General features: G+C 42.2%; 1 protein-coding gene and 1 long non-coding RNA gene across 4 annotated transcripts in view; both read left to right on the top strand.

Moving 5' to 3' along the window:
* RERG (RAS like estrogen regulated growth inhibitor) overlaps positions 1-27,701 on the top strand; it is a 114,180-nt gene that overhangs the window by 8,613 nt on the left and 77,866 nt on the right. The gene's annotated exons all lie outside the window — the stretch shown is intronic.
* LOC142602531 (uncharacterized) lies at positions 70-4,332 on the top strand. Its single transcript, XR_012836270.1, has 2 exons — positions 70-266; positions 4,022-4,332. It is a non-coding gene; the product is annotated as an uncharacterized LOC142602531 (long non-coding RNA).

The raw sequence follows: 27,701 nt of genomic DNA, 5'->3' as shown, positions 1-27,701 counted from the left end.
GCCTCCTCACTCAGTGCTTCCACCCATCTCTGTTTCTTATCCACAGCTCCTTTGTTACTCTTTGCCCACACTGTCAGTGCATCGTTAAAGGCTCAGCACATGAGTTCCAGACGAGCAGACCTGGCAGCAATGATGTGATGTGGCAAAGAACAGCCACTCTGAAGTGGTTCTTACTGTCCTGGAAACCATTCCCTGGATTGGACTTTGAGGATGCTCCAAGCTTTGACTGCTCCACACGGTCAGCGTGTGAAGCCAGCTTCACGCAGGTTAAGAAAGGAAGCAGTGTGTATCTTTACATAGCTAGTCTCAGTCATAGAATTGGGTAAATTCACCTCTTTTGGCTTCATATGCAGAGCAGGAGAAACAAGCTATGTCTCTGTTTTCCAAGAAAGCTTTCTTTTTCTGCATTTATCTTTGTGCCACCCTTACACCTTGCAAAAGCACCCAAAAATAAATATGTAAGTATATGAAAAACTAACACCGGCTTAAAGTAGGAGGATGAACGAAATGCTTTAGGCTTCAGCTGAGCTGTGGTTACAGGGCTGTCATGAGCTGCTGTTGACTGAAGGTGTTTGTACCCTCTCACCACACGCCTGGCAGGCACTCCCAACGCTGTGGTGGAGCAGGAGAGCAGAGTGGGCAAGGAAACTATGGCATCCTCATCCATTTGCTGCTTTTATTCCAAGTCCATGTTTGCTCAGCATTACTGACAGTCTGTTGTTATACCTGCTGCTGCAGAGGCAGAGTTACAACTTTGGGAGAAGGCACCCCCTCCGTCCCTTTCTATGCACAGCTTGCAGGGCACTGCCACGAGTGCTCCCCCAGTTATGGGACTCCCACACCAGGTCTCAACCTGGCCTGCTGTTTGAACGAGCATTTCTTTCCTTTTGCCTCAGATGAAACCAGCTCCCCCAATTTCATTGACTCCTACTTCTTCTCAGAGTCAGAAATATAACTGAGAAGGGGGGATGCATCCATTTCTATCGCCTTTTTATAATTCTGAATGGGGAAAGTGCTTTTTATGATTGTCTCCCACCAGGTAGAACATTCACACTGCTGGAGTTAGTCTGCAGCTGTTATGGTTTCTAACAGATTTGCCATGTAGGTGTTGGGAAATGCCATATATTATGGTAGTGACGCTGTAGATAACTCATATACTGTGCATACAGTATGAAAAGATGAATGGCAAGAGAAGCATGAAGCCCTGGGGAAGGAAGTAGTAGATATATTAAACATATGTGCGGCTTTAAAATGCCATAGAAATTGGCTGGAGTCTCCAGCTGCCTTTCCAGAAATGTTAGACAGTAGTCTGCACATGGGAAAAAGAGAGTATGTTGAAAACATCAAGCCTGGTTGAAAGCACGTGAAGCTCCTGACGGTCGCAGGTTGCTTCGCTGCTGCCACTCGGGGGGTGGCAGAGAGGAAGCTGCAGACAAGCGAGGGCAGAGGCCTGGGGCAGCAATGCATTACTGTGTGGGAACTGTTTAGATAAGCGGCTTGAAAAGTTTTCAAGCTGGAAGGATGCAACTGGAGAGTGCACAGGATATACTCTCCCAGGGAGGGAATTTCTTTAGCACTTGAACAGCACTCTAGCTTTCCAAAGGGCTGTGGGAACAAGGGCCACCACCATGACCCTCCTGCAAGTCACACCACTGTGACTATCCTCAAGCGGCCAATATGGAAACTGAGGCGAAGGAAGGAAAGGCCTGATAGTCTCAAGTCACTGAGGGAATTGTGACTCGGGCATTACTAAAGCTTCTTTCCATGACTTCTCCTGTGGGCCAGGGCTGCCGATGGCTCCCAGGCAGGCTGTAGTGACCTAGCATCCGAGCCCCGGCCCCTACAGGCCCTGCGGGACCATTATGGCCCCTCCAACTGCCATTTATTATTGACAACAAAATAAAGCATTGAAATAATGTTTATTTTCATTAGAAACATATTTGGCAATCCTGTCTTTCCCTACTTAGCCAGTAGGGCTTAATTTCACAGGACCACAACCATAAAAGGAGCTTGTCTTTACCTTCTTTCTCCCCTTCACGTGGCTATATTTGCCATCCAACTCTCAGTGTAGGTATAATATAATCTGACATAAAGTTGCACAACCCTGCTTTAGAGGGATGCTTTTGTCAGTAGTTTATCTCTGCGCCTGTCATGGGAAACAAAAATCCCATCCCCACAATGGTGGAAGCCAGTTATACAAAAGCCATCGACTAGGATCTTTTCCTGACCTACCCAGCAATTGACCTGTGCCCTTGAGGAGCTTTACAAGTGAGAACTTCAAGTCTGACATTCAGAGCAGGAAAGTGGAAGAAAGAACATAGAAGCCAAAAAATCAGAGTGGGCTATTTATTTCTTCACTGAAATAGTGCTGCAGAATAAATAGAAATACACTGGAGAGTCGTCACAGAAGAATGCCATATTAGACCCATGGGGACCAGAAAAAACAAACCACAAAAAACAACCCCAAACCCCTACACTCTGAAAAACAGGGGGTATGGGAGTATGAGTGCCAAAACAAACACCTTGCGTGAACTAGCCTCAGTGGCAGAATCTGTGATGCCAAGCACTACTGCTTAACCCAACTGGATGCTTGTGGTTACATGCGCTGGAGCTGGTTCTGCTCTAGGCCAGATTCCAACATGAAATAATTTAATAGTGATCCACAGCAGGAGTTTGTCCCACGAGTCCATGTCTGCTAGATCTATTGCCAGGCAAAGTTTCAGGAAATTTATCTCCAGTTAAGAAAACTTGGCCTTTATCTAACATGGAGTATGGTAGGTCACAGGAGATTTTTGAAGAGGAGTGGAGAGGAATATGAGTGTCCGTTTTTATGTATGTATTTAGAAAGATGTCATTCAGTGACATGTGATCTTTTACCCATTCTGGCAGTGGGTGCTTGCTTACCCCAGCTGAAAATCTGGCCAGACGAGCTTCTTTGCAAAGCTGGGGGCATGAAGTGCTCTGTCCACACAACCTTTCCCCTTGCTGCAAGAGGGACCTGAGAGATTTGCCTTGTTTCCTGACCAGAATCAACATATTCACTAAAGCAGGAGTATCGAGAGCTCTTGTAATTCATATCCTAGCAAGTGCAACTGCAGATGCGGCCCTGATATCCACTCCTGTTTATTTATGTTTACCTTGCTGATCAAATGACAAGGACAGGGAGCACAGGAATTTTCCCATAAAGATGCACAATCCTGAAAGAACACCACCTGCCTCTGAAAACCTGTAGGCAGAAGGGTTGAAGGCATCAAGAGACAACTTCATCCAGGACACAGCTTACTATATTTCAATTATCAAATATTCATATACTGTGTCCTATTGATGACTTTGTGACTAAAGAAATAGGCTTGGACATAGGGCTGTGAATAATCCAGCTAGAGACTAGTGAACATAAGTTGGCCACAAACACAAAACAATCAAAACTGAGCAAAAAAACCCCTGCTTTTGAGATTTGATAAGTGAAAAATGTAAGTCAAAATTCTCTCTATTAAGTATCAATGGAGTAAGGATTCATTAATGAGCTGTACTGGTAAGACATGAAAAGTAAGTGATGCAAAAAGCAATCCAGGCTCATTTTTTTGCTTGAAAGAAGTGACTAACCTGACTGGATAGTTCAGACCCATTCAGAGGGAAAGGCTGACCTATCCTGGAAGCACCAGCTGACCACCCTCCTCCTCATATAACTGATACTGTCTCACTGAAATAAAAGCAAGAACTGGCTGAGGCAAGAAATCAAGATCTTGCCTTTAATTAATCTTCCATGCCCTATGGTAATCTCAAATAAGTACATCTCATGCAAGAATATTCTTTCATTAGTGTTCAGTGTAATTAAACCAGTCTATTTCTCACCACCCCCCCCACCATGCGTACTCAATATCACTTTGGTAATTTCTTGGGGATTTTTGTTTGCAGTTTCTAACCTGCCATCTGAAACAACCAAGCCTCTCTCATGAAAACAAATTACACCTATTTTAAACATACTCGGTATGACTGTTTTCTTCATTAATTTTCTCTTTAGGAGCTAGCAAGAAAGCAGCACCTGAGTTTTGACTCAGCACCACTATGGAGGAAACCAGTAGAAAAATCACATAATGCTGTGTATGTTGGGAGGAGTTTGGGAACCTGTACTATAAGAAATATTTGTATAGTTTGGACAGGTCTTATATATAGTTCTGCAGGCTTCTAGGGCTCCAAGGAAAAGATCATGCACTATTTCCACTCTTTCCTGCTTGAAAAGGCAGACGCATTGGATTCTGAGCTAAGAAAGGAGCTTTGCCTGTTCTGTTTTCTAGTCCTCTCTACAGAATAAACCACCAAGTTCTATGAGAATTTCATTCTTCTATTTTGTTTTCATGCTGAAGCCTCAAAGTTGCCTATTTCCTAAGCAGTTATAGCACCTATTATGTCTATTGATCTGTAAAATTGTGGGCAGTTACTGACCTGCATGGTACAATAAGCATAAGCTCTGGAGCAGGCTAGCTTCGCATCCCTTTGAAGATGAGGCAAGAGACAGACCAGGGAAAATGCGGAATGACCCTAGAGCAATTTCTTAAGTTTTAGTACCTTTCAGGTATGAAAAGTATCATAATTTGCCTGCAGGAGGTCTCTAGACTGAGCTGAACAAAGCTTCAGTATCATTAATTTCATGTTCAGTATCACACATCTCACCTCACATTAGGCCTGAATCTAAAAGACTTTTTTAATAACCTAAAATAATTTTGCCTGGCTCATTTTAAAGCTTTTCTTCAATTTCCAAACATTCACTGAATGATACTTTCTACTAAGCACTGAAAATTTTAACACCATCAAGTTTGAGGTACTTCATTGCACGTCCGAGTGCTGCAAGCATTACTTTGTGTTCCAGTGCTGCAGCACGGACAGGGACTGACTGCAAATAGAAGCAGAGGACTCAACAGAAAGGAACGACCTTCGCAGCCAACTTAAAACAGTACGCTGCCACCTTAGGTCCTGCCTCTAGTTTCTGCACAGGAGGTAGCTGACAGTTGTGTTGTTCAAAAAGGCAGGCAAAATACAACGACCAACAGCAGGAGTTAAAACAGGGCTTAGGGAAACACTTAAAACACCTTGAAACTTGACTGTGCACTGTCATTTTCTGTTCATTCCCATTAATATCGTTGCTCTTGGTGGAGGTTAAAATGCTTTTGTGTTTTGTGGATAACAGAACATAGCGGATGGAAAAAAGCGTTTAGTTTCAAGCATGGGCAGACTGACATCATCGTGTGTTAAAAGTACTAAATCATTGTGCAATACCAGGACTTCTCTGTTCACTTTAATAGGTGACTCTTAAGTAGTCAGGGCTCTGCATTCTTGTGACATTCTAAAGGCCTATTTCATATGACATTTCAGAACACTTTGAGCCTGCTGATTGCAAAAAATGCTCTCAGATCCCACACTGCTCTGCTCAGAAATAAACGTTTCCAGGGCAGTCACGACATAGGATGCTCAGTGTGCTTCCCAGAGCACTAACCCAGTGAGAGTAGTTTTGCACATGCGTGTCTCTTGTAAGGCATAATCCAGTTGCACCTCTACGGTTTCTGAAGAGTCTTATGGATGGTCTTAATCATGTTGTATGGAGAACAAATTTAACATTTTTTTAAGTCTGAATATTGACCTCTAGAAAAAAAACTTATCTGCCTGAAGCTTAGAGCACGGAGTGACATTCTCTAGATGCCTGTTGGATTGCAGGCTTTCTGAGGAACAAGGCCAGCATCCCAGTAAAAGTGGTGGTACATGACCCAAGAGATTCAAGTTTGATTTCTGTGAGCAAAGTGCCTGGGCTGCTGGCTTTCAGCTATTCTAAAAAAACCTACCCAACACCCAAACCCCACACTCAAAAAAACCCCACAGAAACAGGCTAGAAAAGTGCATGAATGCATGGAGCTGTTAGGTCACTGTGGGAGCAAGGACTGTCTCTTGCATAACACCTAATGATTGTTCTGCCTTCAGTTTATCCCTGTACCTCTCACATGAGGGATAACCAGGACTGAAAAAGCCTTATGGGTTGGGACACCTTTTAGCTCAGGACAGGAGCATGCAGTGAAGGCAATGATACTAATGTGTTAACTCCTCATATCGCTCAAGGACTTTGGTGAAGTACTGGGACATGATCAAGGAATTTTGTTACCTCAGCACAAGGTCATAGCCACTACTTCTAAAAAAAGAGATTGTACCATCCTGAAGCTTTCTGGCACACAGATGAAGTAAAACAAGTGTTATTTACCGCCTTACTTTAGAACTTATGCCATCTGTATCTCCAGAAGCCAAGTCACAGCAGCTCCCTCAACTCATGCATTTGAAAGAGAACATTATTGCCTAAATCATCACACAGCCAGTGCATTTACTATCATACATCAATATGAAATGATCCTGGAGAAACTTTGAATGGCAGTAATGTAAGACATATGTATGGACTACTATTACTCTTCAGGAGTCAGCGCAGGGTTTTCTAGTAGTAGTCTCAGCAGTGCAGAACTTGTCTGACTTCAGGTAACTCATGAACCCCCTAGGATTTTGTTCCCCAGGGACAAGCATTTTATGTCCTTCATTGTAGGGAGGTCAGAGTAGGTGACTGCACTGACCCCTCCTGACTTGAAAAATATGATCTTGTTGACCATGATTATATTAAATTAAGAATTTTTCCCTGGTGCTTAGTTGCCTCCCCGCCCCTTGACATAAATCAGTTCTGTAGTCATGAGCCTTTCCCCTGGGCCACTTAAACTCTCCTTTTTCTTAGTAGAGTTTGCATTCTATACATCTGATCATTCCTTCATGCTACCTAACCACATGGAGCCCCATCTTCATTTTATAAGGCAAACGATTTTCGTAATACATTTATGAAATCTCTTTATAGCATTTAAGAAACAAACAAGTTCATGTAACTTTCTGTTTAACAAAATAAATACAAATAACTTTACGGCATTAAGTTGACTGCATGAGCTGAGTTAACGTTTGGACTATGCTACAGGGGTGTTAATGAGAACTTGCAAGTTTTATGCATTTGAAGTCATTAAAATGAGCAGCACAATTTGTGCAGCAGTGGCTTATCTGCAAGAATAGGGATTAACAGGAGCATGTGGAATAGCAGAATACAGATGCAATTTCTTCTGTAAATCCGTATGAAGATCAGAACAAAAATACAGCACTTCCTGCTGACTCTTCCTAACATGAATATTTTTACCTCTGACCACAGTGTAAGATTTGAAAACCCACTGGCAAAGAAACTGAGAAGTTGCACAGAGAATATCCTGCACGTATTGGGGGCAATCTAGAAGCAGACAGTTTTAGAAAGAAAATCTAAGTTAACACTCTTCGAAGATGAAAAAGCAAAGTCACGGAAAGGTGAGCTTTAGTTACAACTCTTCAAAACTAGATGGAAATTTCACTGAATTATTTGCAAAGGTGAAGAACATTAGTTATGGGAAATTAAAGATTATTAAATTAATTCAAGACTCCACAAAAATGATAGACTAAATAACCTTGTACAGTGCCCAGAACAAATGTAGTGTCCCTCACAGACAGGAAGAGGTTGGTATATAGGTAAGATCTGATTTCAAACAGTCTGAACTGCTGCTTGTTGGTACCACTACTTCTGCTCTGTTTTCTCATCCTTAGAGGTGATGATCTGCTAGGGAGGTCCCAGTTTAAAGGAAGCTCTCCTTATTCAGAGACAGCTCTAGGAGATTTGGAAAGTGGAGGTTTCAAAACACTCACTGAGGAGAGGATGAAAAGGTACATGTTTTGGAATTTTTTTTTTTTTAATCTCTTGATTAAGAGGAGATTTCCTCAGTCTTAGCCACTCCAGGGACTTGAACAGAACTGATCCAGGAGAACCTGCAGTGCTTTACAGCAAGACTTTTCTTTGCCCCCTTCAGAAAAATACTGTTTTAGGTCTCCTCTGAATTGCCATCTTTACTTAGTTTCCATAACAATATTTCCACAATTAAGAAGTATTGACAGACATCTGGAGATCAATCCAAAGTCTGTGGAAATCAGTGGGAAAGCATGTGTTTATTTCTGTGGGCTTTGGAGCAGGTCTGCTGAGACCAGGGTCAGTCATTCCATGAGCTGTCCCCCACCATGGCAGTTCCCAGGAAGGGGAGCAGGAGTCTGGAGGTGTCCCCACACCCAGTGCTAGCAGACTCTCAGAAAGTAGTGTAAGGAATTGAAAGACAAAAGACCTTTTAAAAAGCAAGCATTGTAAGGGCAAAACCACAGACCCCATGAGAAGCGTGGCGTACTATTTCCTCACTCATAGGTGCTGCATTGTATTGCATTCATAATTTGGAGCATTTCCTACAAATTCTCCAAAAGCTCATAATCAGAAAAAGTTATAGTTCAGACTTCTTTTCCACCCCTGCCTTGTAACAGGCTGCAAATAGCACAGCACTAACAGACCCTTGCAGTAGCACACGCTTCCCGTACTGAAGACGGCACTGGACAAAGACACGAAGTAACTGACACCAAGCTGTGCCAAAGTCCAACCCAGACCTCTCCAGTTCAATCCAGACCCCGACTTCTTGGACCAAGGACTCTCTTCCTGCTGTTTGCGTGGTTTAAACCCTGCTATCAGCACATTAGCTTTTTCAGTCACACAAACACAGACTTGCCACGACCTACCGGCTTCATCTCCTAGATACAAGCACCTAGCAGAGTGCTTCTTATCACGGGACAGCAAGGACATGCCCACAGTTAGTGTTTTTCTGTTCAACAGTGATGTGATACTTCAAGATTAGCCTGGCTTAGACTGTTCAGAGAGGTGCAAAAAAGAGGTGGTTTGTTGAAAGCTTTGACAATTAAAATCGTGAGGAGACAGTGCTAGTTATTAGCACACAAAGCATCAGGGTCACAGTTTCAATAAAAGGAACCGTGCTGCCTCAGAATACTGAGTTGTGTAAGTGAAGTCAGCGCAGCTCCTGCATTTCTTTCTCTGACAAGGATGAGCATCATCTGTCAGGCTAAGCCTCAGTTTTCAGTATGACAGGTGGAGCTGGAAGCAACACTATTTAAGGTAGCCTTAAATAATAGTAGGGTAGTACCAGGGCCCCTCTAAGTTTCTCAGGACATTGCTTAGATTTAGCTATTCAGGCTGGATATTTCCCTGCTGGGTGTCTGCTCCAGGCTGCTTTTTTTTTTTTTCCTTCTATGGAAGATGCCTGCAGCAGTAATACAGTCACTTCTAAGAACAAGGTTAGGAAAAAAAAAATGGGTTGTATCTATGTTAAAAAATATTCTTGCAGCCACTTTACATAGGTATTCTAGTATCATTTCCCAGAGCAGGAACTCAAAATATGACAGAGGGGGGTTAGCATGTCAGCAAGGATATGCTTTTGCTATACTTGTGAAAGTATACTTATGTTTGGTAGCAAGCCAATGCCTCTGGATGTCCTTAGTTGTGTTTCATGTATTGGAGCTGGGAGTTAAGTTTTCCTCACAAAGTTATCCTTACACAAAACATTCCAGCTCTGGATACGGGACTATCTTTCTTTTCATGGAGCCGTGTAAGGAAAAAAGCAGGCAAGATGGTATTATTGCCTTTTCCTTTTTGCTGGCACAGAGGCACAGTGAAGTAGTAGTGAAGTGCATGGGAGACAAGAGTCCCAAGAAATGAAAAACAAACAGCAATTTAGGATTAAGATTGCCTTTCCATTAGTTTATCTGAAACAGATTTCTCAGGAAGCAGTTCTGGAAGCTAAAAATGTAGCTCTCAGCCTCAGAGATCAGTGGCAAAATTTCAGTCGCTTTACCCCATCTGGCATCTAAGTCTCTGCCCGTCAGTGCAAGCCTTTTTCTCTTCCACACTTGGGCTTCGATGGAGCTCTTTACACTCTGTTTTTTACATCTGGTGCAACTAGTAATAGAGAGCAAATCAGTCTCACCCACTTAAAGCTGCTTCCCTACGGGGCACAGTCACAAGGCATTGGCGAAGGGACACCTCCCTCCCGTAACTCCCTGTGTGTGTGGTAGTTATGCTATGGGTGAGCGGAGGTCTCCCGTCTCAAGGACCGTCAGGCCAGCCAGCACTTCACACCAGCACAAAAAATAAACCAAAGCACAGGACTGAAGTTTACCTCACTGGTTCAGGAGAAAATTTTAGTTAAATACAAGAAATACAAACACGCACATAGGGAGATGGATGTACGTGCAGACACACAAAAATATATCTCTGCAAGTATCTTTTTGCACCTGGGGTTTGTGCCCTCACATTCACTGTCTTGAACAGCCGGGCAGATCCTGCAATCCTGCAAAATAAGTTCCAGTTTTTAAACAACACAAGCATTATACAGGCTATTTAAGAATCTAAGAAACTTAAGCACTGCTCAAAAGAGAAAAGCCTACCTCCAGAAGACCTCTTCTCAAACATAGGCCACTAAGGGGACATCAGGGTATCATTTATTTTTCTATTTTGTCTAATGTCCTAGATAGAAGCTATTCCAGAACAGCTTTTTTTCCCCACCCATTGCAATTGAGATATTGGTTTCACGTAGCCTTTGAGTGATTTTATTTATTTATTGGAAGAGGATATTTTAGTACAGTGTTCAAGTGAGGCCAGTGAGCAGCTTGGGAGGCAGTTTTAATACACTGAGTACATACCATGCAGCAGCAGGCCCAGACACTATTGTTGGTGCATTATATTAATTCTAGCTGTTCATCTTCTAGGTCTTTGTCTTAGCTAGATGCCCGTAAGAATCTGAAAAAAAAAAAAATGACAGATAATCCAAATGCCTTCCCCAAGATTTAGCACTCACGCAGCAGTTAGGAAGCTTTTGTTTAGCCTGAGATTCCAGTTTAGGCTGCCTCAAATGATGAGTGCATGGCACTTCGTGCATTGGCATTTACATCAGCTCAGCAGCACACTGTTATTTAGCTTTGGTGGAATTTTATAGCATGCTTTACTGCAGCAAGAGCAACAACTCAATCAATCTTTTAAATAAATCTCATCAGATGGATTTGCTGGCGTCTAGAGGTGAAAAGTATCCCACTCCCAAAGCTCAACATATTTACCACTGACATAGGCACCATTTAACACCATTAGCGCAGTTTTGACTAGGAAATTTATATTAAAAAAATGCGTGTATTGTGTGGGGACACACCACAGATGAGCACTAAGTGCATGGAGTGAGCAACTCAACATTGAAACGAGCTTATATTCAGTAATAACTAGCTTAAGTCAGAGCCGTAGTACACAACTAGACAGGTCATCTCTTCTGCTGTGTGTTTTCACCAAAATGCAGCAAGTGAATTAAATGAGCGTTCTGGGGTTTATCTGCTTCCGACACAAGTTACAGGGAAAGTAATTCTTCTAAGGGTAACTTCAATTTCCTGTTCACTCAGATGGTGAGTTTAACCCAACTTCTTTTTAAAGCAACTTCTTCTCCCCTTTCCCTAGTTACCCCCAGTCTCTGGTACCGCAGCAAGAAAAGCAAAGGAAGCTGTTTCAATGGTATTTTTCACCTCATCTGAAATTGCCGTGAGGAAAATCTGTTGTCCCAATGAGAATAAGGCCAATTTTGTAGAGTCTTGAAAATCAAATAATTTTTGAACAAAACCCCTAAGCTTCTGGGAGTTTATCCAGATTTAGACTTTTGTTTGTGCATTAGTCGGGGAAAACCAGAAAAAAGGCATGGGTTGGTATGTAGTTCTTGATCCCATATGCCATGGTATCTTAATTAAACTGTACCTTTGTTTGCTTAAGCCCTGAAGTATGTGGAACTGAAAGCTTAGCTAAGATGTATTTATAGGGTACCGTCACTGGTCTAGGCAAGTGCTAAGTTAATCATTCTGCCTGTTGCCTAGCGTATCTGCTATGCAAAGGAAAACCCCCCTCCAGCATTTGTCCCTCTACGTAAGAGTTTAAGGGCCTGAAATACCCTGTCTCTTACCTGGGCTTTTTACACGTTGTTACAAAAGAGGTTTTTGCTGTATTTCCACTGCCTCCCCCTTACCACCTCTTTTCTTTCTGTTTCCTACAAGATGTCCCTTGCTGAAGGCCAGCGGAAAGGGGGTCTTACAGCTCTGCTGCCTTTCTTGGGGATGCATCCTTCCACACTGGACACCTTTGGGTCAACTTTTTCCTGCTCAAAGCTTTCTGAAAGCTGTATTAGTTCAGTGTTTCTGCTGTCTCTCACAGGGACATGAAATAAATATTTATATTAACCCGAGGCATATTAATTTTGCATCTATAATGAGTGATAAGAGTCCGATCTTTAGCAAAGATATAGGAGCAAATCCAGAATATCTTACTATTTTGTGACGTTTGGATGATCAGTTGCACAGGCCCAGGAACTAAAGCACATGAGAACTTGAATCCCAAATTGTCAGTATTATATCTTTCACTGATAGTCAGGATACCTTCATATCCAGGTGAGATTTTCCAAATCCTAGGCTTTTTAAATATTTTGACATGCTGTTACCAAAAGTTACAAAAATGCCTTGGAAAAAAAGTATTTCTATATGGAAGTTTTCTCTCAACATATTTCTGTATTTTTGTATAAGAAAAGATACAGGTGATTTTGAGAAGAGCTTGAACTATTTTGAGCAGTGAGCTTAAAATCTATTTAGAAAGGAAAAAAGTCAATTGCTGTGCTAGTTTGATACAGAATATTTAGTAATTTTCTTCCCATGATATAGGAAGAGAGCATCTCCTTGCCTTTTTGCACCTCCCAGAGAATCATAATCTGACTAGCAGTGTCATTCATGCAAGTTCGCCTGAATGTTCAAGGGTTCTCAGTGAATGTTAACTGCTGAAGAGAGCAGTTTTAATAAGAATAGAAGTACAAGGATCACATTGATGTGCACATAGCAAATGAATGACAGTTCTAAAGTCAAAGTGCGTCTACACTAATAGTTAATCAGCAGCCAGAAAAAATACATACACTTCAATATTTAACCCTGAAGTCAGGTTGGTTCAAAACTTGGAGGTAATGTCACATTAAAGCGATACCCAGAAATTGTGTCTTGAAATGAACCATCGTGAGCTGTAGTTGACAGCAGGAGACTTTGGTCCTAGTTTTCTAGCTTCTGTTCTTAATTCTGCTGCTATTTATTATCTAACCTTGAGAAAACATCTGTCATTTGGGGGTTCCTTGCTCACCATCATATGCTTTGATACAAGGAGAAGGCTTTATTAATCTCAGAGAAATGCTTAAAGTCCTTGAATAGAAGAAGCTACAAAAGTGCAAAGTGGATGAGAAAGAGAAAATTCCCTGGGTCTAGAGTAAGAGAAGGGGAGGGTAGAGGGGAGTTCCTTCACTCCTGCGATGCATAGTTCTGCAAGTACTTCTGCAGGATAGGTAGCTCTCAGAAGTCTGGCTAGAGTCAGAGAGATTCTCATTTGTGCCTGAATTAAGCTTTGCAGTCAAGACGGATAGGAGAGAATGAGAAATTAAGGGAATGTAACAGCAGCTTTACAATGAGATGCTGAAAAAAATGGGACTCCCCAGTTAGAAAGCAAACGGTAGAGGGAAGATATAATCAAGGTTTACACTGCATTAAAACGATGGGCAAAATGAACAAATAGTTCATTGAATACTACAGTACGAGGCCACATGATGAAACTAGTATAAGACTGGCTTAAACCAGATACAAGCAAGGATTTCTTTACAGAACAAGTAGTGAAATCCTGAAGCTAGCTGCTAGAGTTTTAAAACACAGGCAAGATAAGCAAGTTCAAAAAGGGCTTACACAAGTTCATGGATAACAGATCTACAAAGGGATTTTGAAAGCAGAAGGCAGGTACGTACCCTGTGACATCCTTAATACAGCAATTCAAGGAGGGGAGTGGACCACAGAAAGCAGCCAGGCCTGCATGCTCTCCCTAAACATCATCTCCTGCTGCCACTGTCAGAGACTAAGCGCTAAGACCAACTGCTGGTCTGACCCAGGAGGGCATTTCGTACGCTCCTGTGCTACAGGGAACAAATCACACAGACAGCGCAGTAACTTTATGTGCTGAAGTTTTTTCTATAAGATGCCCTTGCCTTATTAGCACCAGACTTCCAGATACCATCAGATCAGGACTGACCACTTTCCTGAACATATGCTACTACTGCCCCCCACCTGCCCCCAAAAGGAGGTTTCATTTTTTTAAAAAATTCACATTTTCAATTAACTGTTATTAAGATTCTTTTTATTTGCTTTCTAGTGTGAGGTTTCAGAACACACTTAACATTTTCAAACTTTTCTGCATAAACAGGATGGCTGAACTCACATCTCCGTGGCTTTCAAACAAAGCTGAGATTCTCAGAGCGTCTGCTGCCATCAGTCAGGACTGCACTAAAGGTGGCAAATGTCAGAAAAATTGCAGTAAAGTCATGAGAGATGGCAATACTTTTGTGACTAAACAAGACTGCAGCTGGATGTCAGCCATCTAGATGATTTTATTCGCATTCAGCTTCCACAAATCAAAAAGACTTCTGGAATTAATCTATTTCAAACGTCTGCATCAAAAGAAAATCAGCCATTACAAGTGGCACTTGAAGTCCCAGCACAGGTATTAAGAAAAAAGAATAATGGCACTAAAAGTCTGTTTTCCTGGCAGAGGACCCCTTTCACCAGTGCCACAGCAGTATAGGGTGTTTTTTCTTGAGGCTGAACACATAAATTGTGTCTTAACGTCTATCAGCTAGAAAATTCTGCAACAGGGGTTGACCACACCAACTGATGTTGGTGAACCAGAGCACAGTCTGGCCAGGTACATTTCAGTTTAATGGGATTCTTATGTTGTTGGCTTATGTTTTATTCTGTTTCTGCCTGGTTCCTTTCTTTTGCAAGAGCACTTTATCAGGAAGGCAAAGTTCTGTGCTTGCTGGGCCCCATGATAGGTAGCCATCCGTGTCATTTGGCAGACTTCAAAGCAGGGATAGACAGCCCTCATAAGAGAGGTGATAACAAACACACACAAACGCTTACTCAGAACTCTGACAAAGTTTCAAGCTAGAGCTATTCAAAGTGCTGGGTTTTATTTTCAGTTGGTTGGGGTTTTTTTGTTTGTTTGTTTTTGAACAGTCACTCAGTCTCCTAGGAGTAATTTCTAAAGCACAAAAAGCCTAACCTGACTGTAGCCAAGCACAGCAAAAGTTAGACCTGTCTCACTGTAAACAAATATTTTAGCTGTACCACTGCGCTTTAAAACATTCTTATCAAAACCCCTGTAGGACCAGACTGTTCAGAAGAGCTCTACCAATCTGAACATGCAGCCTTGATATCATGAGCCCCTCAGTTAAGAGGGCTACACGTTGTCACTAGAGTAAGAAGGCATACGGTCTACTTGTACCCCAGCACAGGGTGGCTTATTTTGAGTAGTAGGGCTGTAAGATAGGTTGTTTGCATATGTCCCCAGGTGCCATAAGGAGCACAGGTAGCCAGGAGGTTATTGGACATCCAGTGGGCACATGGATGAGGTTTCCAAGTTTTATGATGTTTTATGTAAAGCAATCCTAGTTCTAATGTGAGAAGTCCCATATCTACTAATGAGAGCTGCAGACTAGGAAATCAGAACCTGAGGGCTATCCCATAATAGTTTGCTCCTTAATCATTTGCTACCTTGACTTCTACCAGCCCCTGAAGAACATAGCACCTTTTTATTTCCTGCTTCCTCTTTCATTATGGTAAGAGCCAGCAAGCCCCAGCAGAGATTAGAGGACTCTCTCTACTGTTTGCTAGAAAGAAAAACAAAAAAGATGTGCAAAAATCAGCTGATGTTTGCATACTGACGAGTGCCTTGTTTGCAGTGCACCATATGTATGCAAAGTTTTCGTCTGGCATATTCCTACAAGCAGATGCCTGAAGGAGCAACTGCTCATCTGAAGTTTTTACTAGAGGAACCTCCCATTTCATTTACGCCACAACCTCCTGCTCTTTCTCCTCCTTTTCTAACATATGGAAATTAAATGTAGTTATGACTCAGGGGAATGTTTGTCCTTAAAATTAAATAGCTTTCCCTGAACGCACTTTCAGTGAGAAGTTTTCTTTGTCACCTTTCTTTAAAAAGATTTATATAGCTTGCATGCTTCTACAGACTATACTTTACATGTCAGCAGAAAGCCATTTGCTTGTACTAATGTTATGGGCCACTGATTTTGGAGACAGGTTTGCCATCTCAGTTGGCTTCAAGACCAAATGAAGGCTTAGCTATCAGCCCAACTGAATGGTTAGGTTCTCCCACTTTGTATCTGCATGGAACTTTGCTTTGCAAGTGCAACACAATGCTCATTGAGGGTTATACAAATAACTAGTTATGGGGCAAACATTAATTTCACACCATAGTTGATTAGCTGCTGTGTGGTAACAGCCATATCTTCGCATATTCTTACCCTGTGGAAGATGCAAGGAAGCCTTAATGGGAAGTGAACTTCATTCTTTACTTGGGAAAGCCAGTCACACAGCAGCTAGTGCAGGGAAAATGAGATGATATAGTGCCTATCCAAATCTGCCTGGCCCTAATTTGTTTGGGTTCCCCATGTCTTATGATATAGTTGTCATTAAGGGCTGGATGTCTTACTCTGAAAGCTATTGACTTGAATTCAAGTTTCCCATCTGTCACAGATTTCTTGTACAACCTTAGGTCTGTCACTTCACCTCTAACACAATTATTAGAATGTATCTTTATTTCAACAAAGCCTGGGGAGAATAAATTCTTTCAGATCTTTACATAGTTGAATATCACAGCAGTGGGAGGCTCTACATGTGAGCATGTCAGCTTGAGTTATAATTGTATAAAAGTGGTTTGGAGGAAATAAAAGATATATCAGCATATACCATACAGAACAGAGTGTATTTAGGGTTACTGAGGAAATTAATTTACTAGGAGAAAAAGTAGATGAGATTTCTTTTACTGCTATCTACCTCCTTGGCCTCCAGATTAGTTTTTCCTCAATGTATAATTTAATGTCAAAATAATTTTCTTGTATTAAAAAAAGAATCTTTCTGCAGTGCTCCCCGAAGAGCTTACCTTTAAATGCCTCCCCTCCACTTTACTTACCATGCACACAGGGCACCTTTGTTTTCACTTCAATTTCCACACACCCCCTTTTTTCTTTTTCCATTTTTTTTTTTTGACCACTTCCAGATATCACACAAACCACCAGCAATTCAGAAACCACAGGCTGAAAAACATCATCTACTGAAATATCAGAGAAACATTTGGAGGGGAGAATGAAAAAAGCTCCTGTTTCCCAGGGGAGACAAAGCCAACAATCAGAATATTTTTAGCTAAGGAGGTTGTTTCTTCACCTGCACCTTCACCATCTTGTCCAAACATCTCTGGCAGTATCCTCAAAGTCAAGTTTTCCGTCCATTTGCTGGACACCCAACAGAGCATGTTCGCCATGATGAATCTTGAAGACACTAGATTCAAGGAGTCTTCAACTCTGGGTGTTCATGCTTGGGGCAGCCAGAGTCCGCTACTCAGATGCCTTCACTAAGTTCTGCAAAACACATCCCAGTGCTTCTGCATTTCCTCCCACCTCACTGTTGAGGCATTTTTTTCCCCAAAAAAACCTCACTAGGCACACAAGCCCATACATGGCTAGAACATGCTGGCATGAAGTACCTTCACTGCAGGACGTTCAAAGAACAATCTAGTCAAACACCACAAGCACAAACAGAAAAAAGCTACTGGGACTTATGCTGCCAGGAAGTCTGTGCAGCTCAGAGGATGGGACCTTGGTGCTTTCAAAGACAACTGTTTCTAGAAGAGAAAATGCTGTCACTGGGGCCCTGGATGAATAATTCCCACACACAGTATTTTTGTAGCTTCAGCTGGATATGGCATAGCTGTGTTCCCATTTTAAGTATGTTTGTGTTAAAAAGCAGATCAGCATCCATGGATGTCTGGATAGTATACAGCCTACTATACTACAAGTTTTTGTCACTGCTAAATCAGCAGTTTGCACTGGGGTTTAGCGAGACAAAATGCCAGTAATGCCGACTGGTACTGCCTTGGAGCAAGGGGTTGACATGTTTTGTACCCAACCCAGAAATACGCCAGGACCCTTCTGAAAAGTGTGAAGCATGTTGGCTTCTGATAGAAATAGAAAAACATTCTGCTTTTATGTGGTGAGGGGCAGACTCATACGCTTGCTTTAAAAAGACTGGAAGTTAGAAAATGTTTTATAGTGGAATGTAGGAGACTCAGCAAGCTGGTTTAAAGAAAATGTTTTTCCTCTCAGTCCATTTTAAACTCTCTCCCTATGTTTTTCCCATTGGCACTGAAGCACTCATCTGAAATAGCTCTTCCCTGTAGAAGCTCCTGTCCCAGAGAATGATGTGGTTGAGAGAACATCTTCATACAGTATCCCAGTGGTACTTATTAGCCCTTAGATGTATACCTGATGCACTTTTCCTCCGGCAACCAAGTGGGTTGAGACATTAAGCCTGCCTGTGAGCATCAGGGTGTACTGAGAATTAAGAACGCCTCCTTTCAAGAACCAAGGTTATAGACAGAAATCACTACAAAGCAAAGAGTTACAGTACATGTAGGGATGCTTTTTGCCTAAGTGTGAAGATTTGCTAGTTATTTAGTCAGGACAGCTTGAGCCAAATGACATAATTCAATATGCTGTGCAGGCCAAAGGACCTTCCTCCAGTATTACTGCCTGCATACACAGTGGCTTTGCAGCTATGTCAGGGAAGATGTGCAGAATTTGTTCTCCTAATGGACAAAGATCAGCAAGCACAACCTTAGAAGTGCGTTAAACCTAATTCATCTTCAGTGCAGTGCAATGACAAGCAGCTCCAAGATGAGCATGTCCTGCAAAGAACTGTGCTGGCATTCCCAGAAAACAAGGAAATTGCTCTGGAATAAGAAGGGACATAAGGACTATTCTAGAATACTTCTGTGTACAACTGTCCTGATTTTAAACCTAGTCTTTTGTGATTTAGTTGAATTCCTTTCCAGGTATTTATCCTTGCTCAAAGTACAGCTCCAAGAGCTCAAACTGTACATCTTCCACTTCCCACATCAGGGATCCAGAAATAAAACACAAACTTACACAGTATTGTCTGTGTGGTATCAAATGACTTGTCTACACGTGGAACTGTCAAAGTGAAGTTCTGCATCCTGGTTAATAAGCCACCATGATCATATTCCCTCTTTGGAGGGACTTCAATGCCTTATGCAGTTTCTTACAGGTTCTGCATCAAGATTTGCAGGGGTGGTTCAAGAAAATGAGACAATGTTTTCTTTAGCTAGAGCTCAGGACTATGGAATTACACTTCATTATCACTTCAGGGAATGTCACTAAGACTGTCAAGATCAGCATCGAGATGTGTAGAAACTGAACTTAGTAAGAGAGCTAGTTTCTTAGCTGAACCTGGTGAGAGATAGTACTGTATCAGAAGCAAGGCAAAACGACATTAATCTTTCAGACCTTCTGACACCAACTTGCATCTTGTACTATTCTTCCTGTCTTCCCTTCTCTAGCATATGTTTTATTGAACCTATATACAGCATACCAAGTGTCTTATTGAGACAGGCTTTGTGTCTTGAGGGAATTCATGTGCTGCTAAACTGAAAAGGTTGTCCGTATTTTCTAGACACCACGTGGCATTTACATGCATGGGGTTTTGGTGGCTGATGAATCAAAATATAGTACCAGCAGCTAACAGAGAGTTAGTAGAGCACACAGTAGGATACACTGGCATGCAAGGGAAGTAGGATTATCAGATCCTGGGAAAAAAAAAAAAAAAACCACTTTGATTTGTTGTGTATCCCATAGAAACATCATAACATTTTTCTTGGAGAAGGGCCACTCACAAATGAGTCGAGCCAAAAGTCTAGAAAAACAACAAAAACCCCACTGACTAGTTCAGGCTCTAAACCTTCAGTACAGGACATTTTCTACCTAGGAAGGTTTCTCAGTGCTTTCCATTGACTTCAGCCAGGCACCACCCCTGTTTTCACAGCATCAAATCATTCACATCCCTTTAAAAAGCAATGTTTCCTACGTCTGCACGTTGCTTGGGTCAGACAAGCAAAGGCGGCCAATCTGTAGTAAGCAAGGGCTGCATCTCTTCACCTGGGAGTCCCCTGGCATACTTCCCCTCACTATCATTGCTCTCCTTAGCCTCCTCTTCAGCTTCTGTCTTCAGTCCTTTCCCTAGCTCCCCTGTTATTTGAGTTACCATTGACACCGTAATGAAAGTCGCATCAAGCTAGGCACAGGCAATGCAAAAACAAGTAGGACACGACTGTTTACCCATTCCTGCATATTTCACTTCCTGCTCATCATTTTCTGGTCTCCCTTTCCTCTGCCCTGGTTGGAAAGCCCTCTTCCACCCTCACCTCTCGCTTTCTAAGACCACACCGCTGTCCTTGGCACTTCCCTGCCCTGCGTCTAGCACGCAGAGGACCAGAGGCACAGCCTAGTCAGCCCCAGAGAGGGGGACAGAAAATCATTGCCGTGGTGTTAGTGCTGCATCTCTGATGCCTAGTGAAGCATAGGCAAAAGAAGAACTAGTTCTTTGCATTGTAGGTCCTAGGATGAAGCTGCTTATTGAAGTGTGTTTTGCCACACGATGATTTCTGGATATGTGCTTTCTCAAAGCAAGGAGCCCCGCATGGGGAAACACTGTCATAAAGCACCGAGTCTGCAGCAGATCCATGGCACATGGAGGCACACCTGATCTCCAGGCTAAGAAATAAAGTGGACTCAAATAGTCTATCTGCTGTGCTCTGGAGATGTCCAGAGTTTGCACCCAAAAACAGAGTAGCATTTAACCAGCATGGGCAGGCAGCCAATGCTCTGTCAATAGAGCAGACATAGCATGGGATGGAACAGCAGAGCACCTGAAATCACAGGTAACAATCCTGACTCATGGGGCAGGAGCTTAACTGAACTCCAGTCTTTTCAGAGCTGGAAAGTTGCGAGAACTTTTTCAGGCTGGGGTGTTGAGCAAAGAAGTATTCAAACTTTCCTGCTCTGGAGGTGCCCATTTGACAGGCTTGATGGCATTCAGTGTTCATTTTTCTTTCTACATTCATCATTCAGTGCTTGCCCATGGCAGCAGCTTGAGACCCACATGGCTCACATGCTTCCAAGGGTAGGACTGAGAAGGGAAGGAGGATGCTGCAGGACAAAAGACAACCCCTCCCTGATCTTCCTACCACTGTAGCTCCCATCATGGTAGTGTGCTGTACTCTCCCTGCAAGCAGGGGGTGGTCCTGCACTCAGCCCCTGATGGACTTTATAGGACCCACCCACAGAGCAGGGTCAGACCTATTGCCCATCAGCTGGGCCAAACTAAGTTTAAAAATAATAATCAAGGCAATACAAAAAAGAGAAGCTGCTAAGGGCACATGTGCTCATAAACACACACCGCAATGAATTAGGATCATTTCAGAAAATCTCCTAGATCCCAAGGGTTATTTGACTACAGTATGCAGAGCTCAGGTCTTATTTGCATTAAGCTAAGTTGTATGGCTGGAGCTGAATACAAGTCTAAGTTAGATCACATCAGAGTTTTCCCATTAAGTGGCAAGGGTGCACCTAGACATAGATTGGATTCTCAGTGTGTGCTCCAAAGCATGTAGGAGAGATGTTGGGAAACAACTGATAAAGGAGGATATTTGGAGCTTTGGGTGTGGATAAGTTAGGAGCAAAGCTAGATAAATAAGAGAAAGTGTCTGACTCACATGGTGGGAGGAGCATTTGAAGTGGGATTGCAAAACGTCGCTAAAGGTCTGACCTCATGCTGTTAAAACAGGCATTCACATCGGGCTTGTCTACCTTAATATAGAAGGATGGGTATGAGTGCTTCCCATTAGGGATCAGGTGGAGGGGGGGGTCTGGCAGCCAGCCTCAATACATAGCCTTACAGGGTGCTTGTACCTCTGAGAAGCTGTTCTTCCATCACCAGACAAGAGGCATCTGCTGTATCTAACGTTTCTGGCCTGAATATAGGTATGGTTTGCATATAGGGAAGTACTTCAAGTATAGTCCTATTACAAAAATGACACTTTCTTCATAAAAAGCCATTTTTCAAGAGCAGGTTTTCATTAAATCGAGTCAAAATGGATTTCTTTGCTTCTCTTTTGCTTCAGTTAGTCTAACTCCAGAAAAAAAAGAACACTTTTAGTCCAGGAGTTGATCATGTGTGTCTAAATTAACACAGAACAATTTATTCTAGAGAAGCGTTTCATGTTCACATATGTTTTGTTCTCAAGGAGAAGCAAATCTTTTAACATTTATTGCAAGTTTAAAAACTCAAAACAGTCAGCTCCTGCAACACCACCCACTCCAGCTCCACACACAAAAAAAAAAAACCACCTTCCAAGAAATCAGAACTGTTGTACTAATGAAAGCCACAGCAGCTAGAGCACCTGAACTTGCTTAATCATGCTTTTGAGCAGAGACCACTAATTAAAAACAAAATTGATGAGATGGTAGTTTTATCACATCGGAAGGATAAATGCATACACAAGTGTTCACAGAAATGGGCATGGAGCCTCACCGGCCACAGTTTAGGATTTATTAAAGTCACACTCCTAAAAGATAAGATGTGGGATGGAAGCAATCTGGTGTCAGTATTTGAAAGGTATAGGAGTGAAAAGCTTTAAGACTAGATTTTTCCCATACTAAAGCGTCTTCTCCCAAAGCTTGTATATGGCAACTTCATGAAAAGCATTAGCAAGAAACTACAGTTCCAGGCTTAGAAATACACAAGTGATCCAAAGTCCTCTTTTAAACCCATCAATAACAGCAGTGCCTTGGTTCCTCAGGTGAGCAACCAGTGGGCATTGACAGCACTGCCCACTGCCACTCCTGCACCTACAAAACAACTCCCTAGCAGAAACTAACAGCAGCAGATTTTGGAGGCCCACAAAAGATTTGTTATTTTCAGCACACTCTGTTTCCAACTCCGTGCAATTACAAAAGTTGACCATAAAGTGATTTTCTTATTTAAATAAGTCATGGTTCATTTTTGCCTCTGTTTAAAATCTTATGCAAGATGAAATGTTAAAACTGACAAGCTTGAAATGAAATATCAGAACATTCCTTGACCTTGTCATCACCATTTACTTTTTACTTTTTGTGCAATGAAAATATTTAAAAAAAAAAAAAATCAGCATATTCCCATGAAACTTGTTGATTTCCATGAATTGGCATTTTCCAGGAGAAAAAAAAAAAAAACCCTAACATTAGCTGGAAATTTTTCAAGCAGCTCTCTACACAAAAAAAATGCAAAGCAGAAAAATTGCCCTAGCCAGTCCAGTCTGAAATCCCCAAAGGCTTCTCCTTTGCTCCTTTAACTCTAGCCAGAAGATAGAGCTTTCCCTAAATTCCCCTCTACAGGATTATATAATGGAAAATAGTTCTCACTGCTTCTTTAGCTGTTTTACACTATCATAACTGTATGTATGTATTTCATTAGTGGAACTGATGTAAATGAGGGGAAGACATGAAAATACCTATTGTATATCCAGGCACAAAATTATTATTTGCTTCAGGAGAGACACTGTAAAATAATTTGTTGCTACAGCAACAGGCACTGCACATAGCTAGATTGTATTTTTTATACGTGTACACAGATAAACAAATTTTTATATAAAAGTCATACTAACACATTAAAAAAGGAATGGCAAATAAATCAGGTGGTTACAGCAAGCACAATATTTGAGAGTACAATAGATTAATACCCAGACAGCAAGGGGTTTGTGTTCCCACAAAATATTGTTGTATTTACTAGCCACATCCTTCTAGTTTAAAAACTCAGACTCTTGGGTTTGACATTTTTCATAGTACCACACCCCGAGACAGTTACTGATTTCAGTGCAGGGCTCTTACCTTTGTAGCATGGTTCCTTCCCAGCATTCTGACCCTGCATCCCCATGGTGGTAGTTGCAACATACATCCATTTCCACCCAAAGCAGAAGTCCACTCTTTTAGGGGTAAATCTGGCCCCAGGCAAGCGGTACAAGGCAGGTCTTCTACCACTTTATCAGAGCTCCACAGTCCTTGCCCAGCCTCAGGCAGGTCGCTGCTCCCACTTTAGGCACACAAGACACTGCATTCCTCATCCTTACAAACCAAAAATTTTGCCCCATGTTGAGGAAGCAAAGTGGCAGTAGAATTTATTTAGCTCTCCCAGGAGAGGTTAGAGAAGTGGAAGTGCTAGGCAGGGGCCACAGCTCCTCAGCAACCTTGTAGTCCTCTAGGTTCTTTCCTCACACTTCCTACTTCATCTCCAGATATTGAATTAGTTTAAGTTTCTTCCTAGGACCTGCCCACACTACTTTCCAAGCAGTTTTTCAACTTACTAAAGAACATATTCTCCAACCTTAAACTAACCTAAACAGCCCCAGGCTTGCAGTTTAAAGGGAGTGCTGCAATCAGGTGATCTCCATCACCTGGTCCCCCATTCATCCTCAGCCACAGACTGCATTTCTCATCAGGGCTTTGTCCTGGGCTGCTCCCAGCCATCCCTGGTGGAAAGGGTGATGGAGAAACAGCTGCCCTGGGACCAGCTAGTGCAAGTGACAGGGCAGATACGGTGGCAGAGTTTTCAGCACAGGCTCTGCAAGCTCCTTGGCAACTCTTTACTTGGCAGGTTAGTCTGGAGTAAAGCTGATGGAGAGAGAAGACACCATGTTATAAGCATGCATCACACATTGTGATCCAAGCCCATTGAAACAGATAGGAAGTAAATACCAGCATATCTGAGAGTGGAACAATTTGGGAAAGACTGTTAGCAGTACAGGTACTTTTGACACGGGCAACAGGTTCCAGCTGCTGGAATTGAGCATAATATATCTGAGTGGTTAGCTAGAGCCCGGAGTACATTCCTATATCCTGTGAAAAACAGCATCCCAAGTAGTTATTATGGTGCTGAAATACAGTTTTAAAGCTGGGATTCAATTTCTCACTCTTGATGAGGAACTAATTTATCTAAACTCATGTTTTCAAAATTACAAGTTATGATCTATGAGTAAAAGCTGGATTTCGATGATTTACAGCTACATTTGATGCTGGCCTTGCTAATGACGTGATGTTTTTGTCTGTGTAACCTATCAGTTATCCAGCAAAAAACACAATATTTCAGCTGCTAATAGATAAAGGAGAGTTTATCAGGGAGATTTTATCAAATGGTGCCCTTCAACAGAGTAAAGAGGAATCCTTTCTGCTTGTGCAGAAACTCCATGCAAGTTATCTCAGGACATGGGCACTATCAGCCTATTACGCAGTATTTCCAATGGGCTGCAGATTTGAGAAGTAGGTTATATATTGAAAACTTGCCAGTATTCTGCTTCAGTTTTTCATAGTTCTTCATGGTTTCGTCTGTCCTGTTTTTCATTTTTGCAGATAGACTTAATTGGCTTGCAACATATAGGTTAGATACTGCTGCAGCACACATGAAAACAGATCTACTTGAGAAAGTCTATGCAGAAATGTCATATACCATATGTCATATACCATGTGTTAAAAAAAAAATAAAAAAGAGAGAGAGAGGAAAGAGAAAGAAAAAGAGAAACAGTGGGCCATTTCCAAGATGGAGATGAAGTAGTCTTCTCATCACCACTTTGTCTCTATTTTATTAGATTTTATATTTGGGCATACAGACTTGTACAAAAGGTCAACAAATGGCCTCTGCAATGTTTATATCCTATATCATTACCCTAGGAATTGTGGTGAACTGAGGCCTTAAAATGCTCCACTGCACATAAGCAAATTTCACCTTTTGAAATGCAAAGGAAGAAGATGGGTTATAAACCTCAAAAAGAGACTGTTTCTTTGAAATTAAGAAAGAAAAGGGCACTGGTTTATAACTAATCATCTTAGAAAACTATTTTCTTGTGTAAGAGATTTTACTGTTAAAAAAGTATCTCAAACTGTTTCATATCAGTTGGTCAGAAAAGAACATAATCATCTATTTTAATTATATTTATCAAAATTTTCAGAACATCCTAAAATAGTTTGGAAGTCTTGCAAGAATACACATTCTGATGAGATTTGTGAGGGTCTTTGCTTCTGCTTAAACTGGAGCATAAAAGGGGAAACAAAAAGAAATAAAAGAGCATGACAAATTTTAAGCAGAGTTTACTGAGCCTGAAATAGGTTTGGCTTGAGATGGGAATATAGTTTTGTTTGATTGCTATAGTCATGTTAATTTACACATTTTATAAGCAATATTTATCCCTGCTATATCTCCATTGTGCAGAATACCACTCAGGTGTATCATGGGTACATTTCCTTGTGTATTTTGTTACTGTATTTTATTGGAGGGTATTTGTTCTCAGCAACAAAGAGGGACTGGTGGGGAATGTGAAGCTCAAGGGCAACCTTGGCTGAAGTGACCATGACATGGTGGAGTTCAAGATCCTTAGGGCAGTCAGGAGGCTGCACAGCAAACTCACTACTCCGCGCTTCAGGAGAGCAGACTTTGGCCTCTTCAGGGATCTGGTTGGTAGAATACCATGGGACAAAGCGGTATGGAGGGAAGAGGGGCCCAAGTCAGCTAGTTAGTATTCAGGGATCACTTCCTCCAAGCTCAGGAGTGATGCATCCCAACAAAGAGGAAGTCAGACAAAAATGCCAGGAGGCCTGTATGGATGGACAAGGAGCTCCTGGACAAACTCAAACACAAAAAGGAAGCCTACAGAGGGTGGAAGCAAGGGCAGGTGGCCTGAGAGGAATACAGAGAAATTGTCTGAGCAGCCAGGGATCAGGTTAGGAAAGCTAAAGCCCTGATAGAATTAAATCTGGCCAGGGACGTCAAGGGCAACAAGAAAAGCATCTATAGCTACATCAGTGATAAAAGGAAGACTAGGGAAAATGTGGGCCCTGTCCAAAAGGAAACAGGAGACCTGGTTACCCAGAATATGGAGAAGGCTGAGGTAGTCAATGACGTGTTTGCCTCAGTTTTCACTGGCAAGGGCTCTAGCCACACTGCCCAAGTTGCAGAAGGCAAAGGCAGGGACTGGGAGAATGAAGAACCGTCCACTATAGGAGAAGATCAGGTTCGAGACCATCTAAGGAACCTGAAGGTGCACAACTCCATGGGACCTGATGACATGCATCCGTGGGTCCTGAGGGAACTGGCAGATGAAGTTGCTAAGGCACTCTCCATCACGTTTGAGAAGTCGTGGCAGTCCGGTGAAGTTCCCACTGACTGGAAAAGGGAAAACGTGCCCCCACTTTTAAAAAAGGAAAAAAGAATGACCTGGGGAGCTACAAGCTGGTCAGTCTGACCTCTGTGCCCAGCAAGATCATGGAGTAGATCCTCCTGGAAACTGCACTAAGGCACATGGAAAATAAGGAGGTGATCAGTGACAGCCTTCATGGCCTCACTAAGGGCAAATCATGCCTGGCAGATTTGGTGGCCTTCTACGACAGAGTTACAGTGTTGGTGGAAAAAGGAAGACCAACTGACATCATCTGCATGGACTTGTGCAAGGCATTTGACGCTATCCTGCAGGACGTCCTTGTCTCTAAATTGGAGAGACACGGATTTGATGGATGGACTACTCAATGGATAAGGAATTGGCTGGGTGGTCACACTCAAAGAGTTGCAGTCAATGGCTCGATATCCAACTGGAGGCCAGTGATGAGTGGCATTCCTCAGGGGTCAGTGCTGTTTGACATCTTTGTTGGTGACACAGACAGTGGGATTGAGTGCACACTCAGCAAGCTTGCTGATGACACCGAGCTATGTGGTGCGGTTGACAAAGTGGAAGGAAGGGA

Source organism: Balearica regulorum, chromosome 1 (genome assembly GCF_011004875.1).
Source record: "Balearica regulorum gibbericeps isolate bBalReg1 chromosome 1, bBalReg1.pri, whole genome shotgun sequence".
NCBI lineage: Eukaryota > Metazoa > Chordata > Aves > Gruiformes > Gruidae > Balearica > Balearica regulorum.
This window is presented reverse-complemented; position numbering and strand designations above follow the sequence as displayed.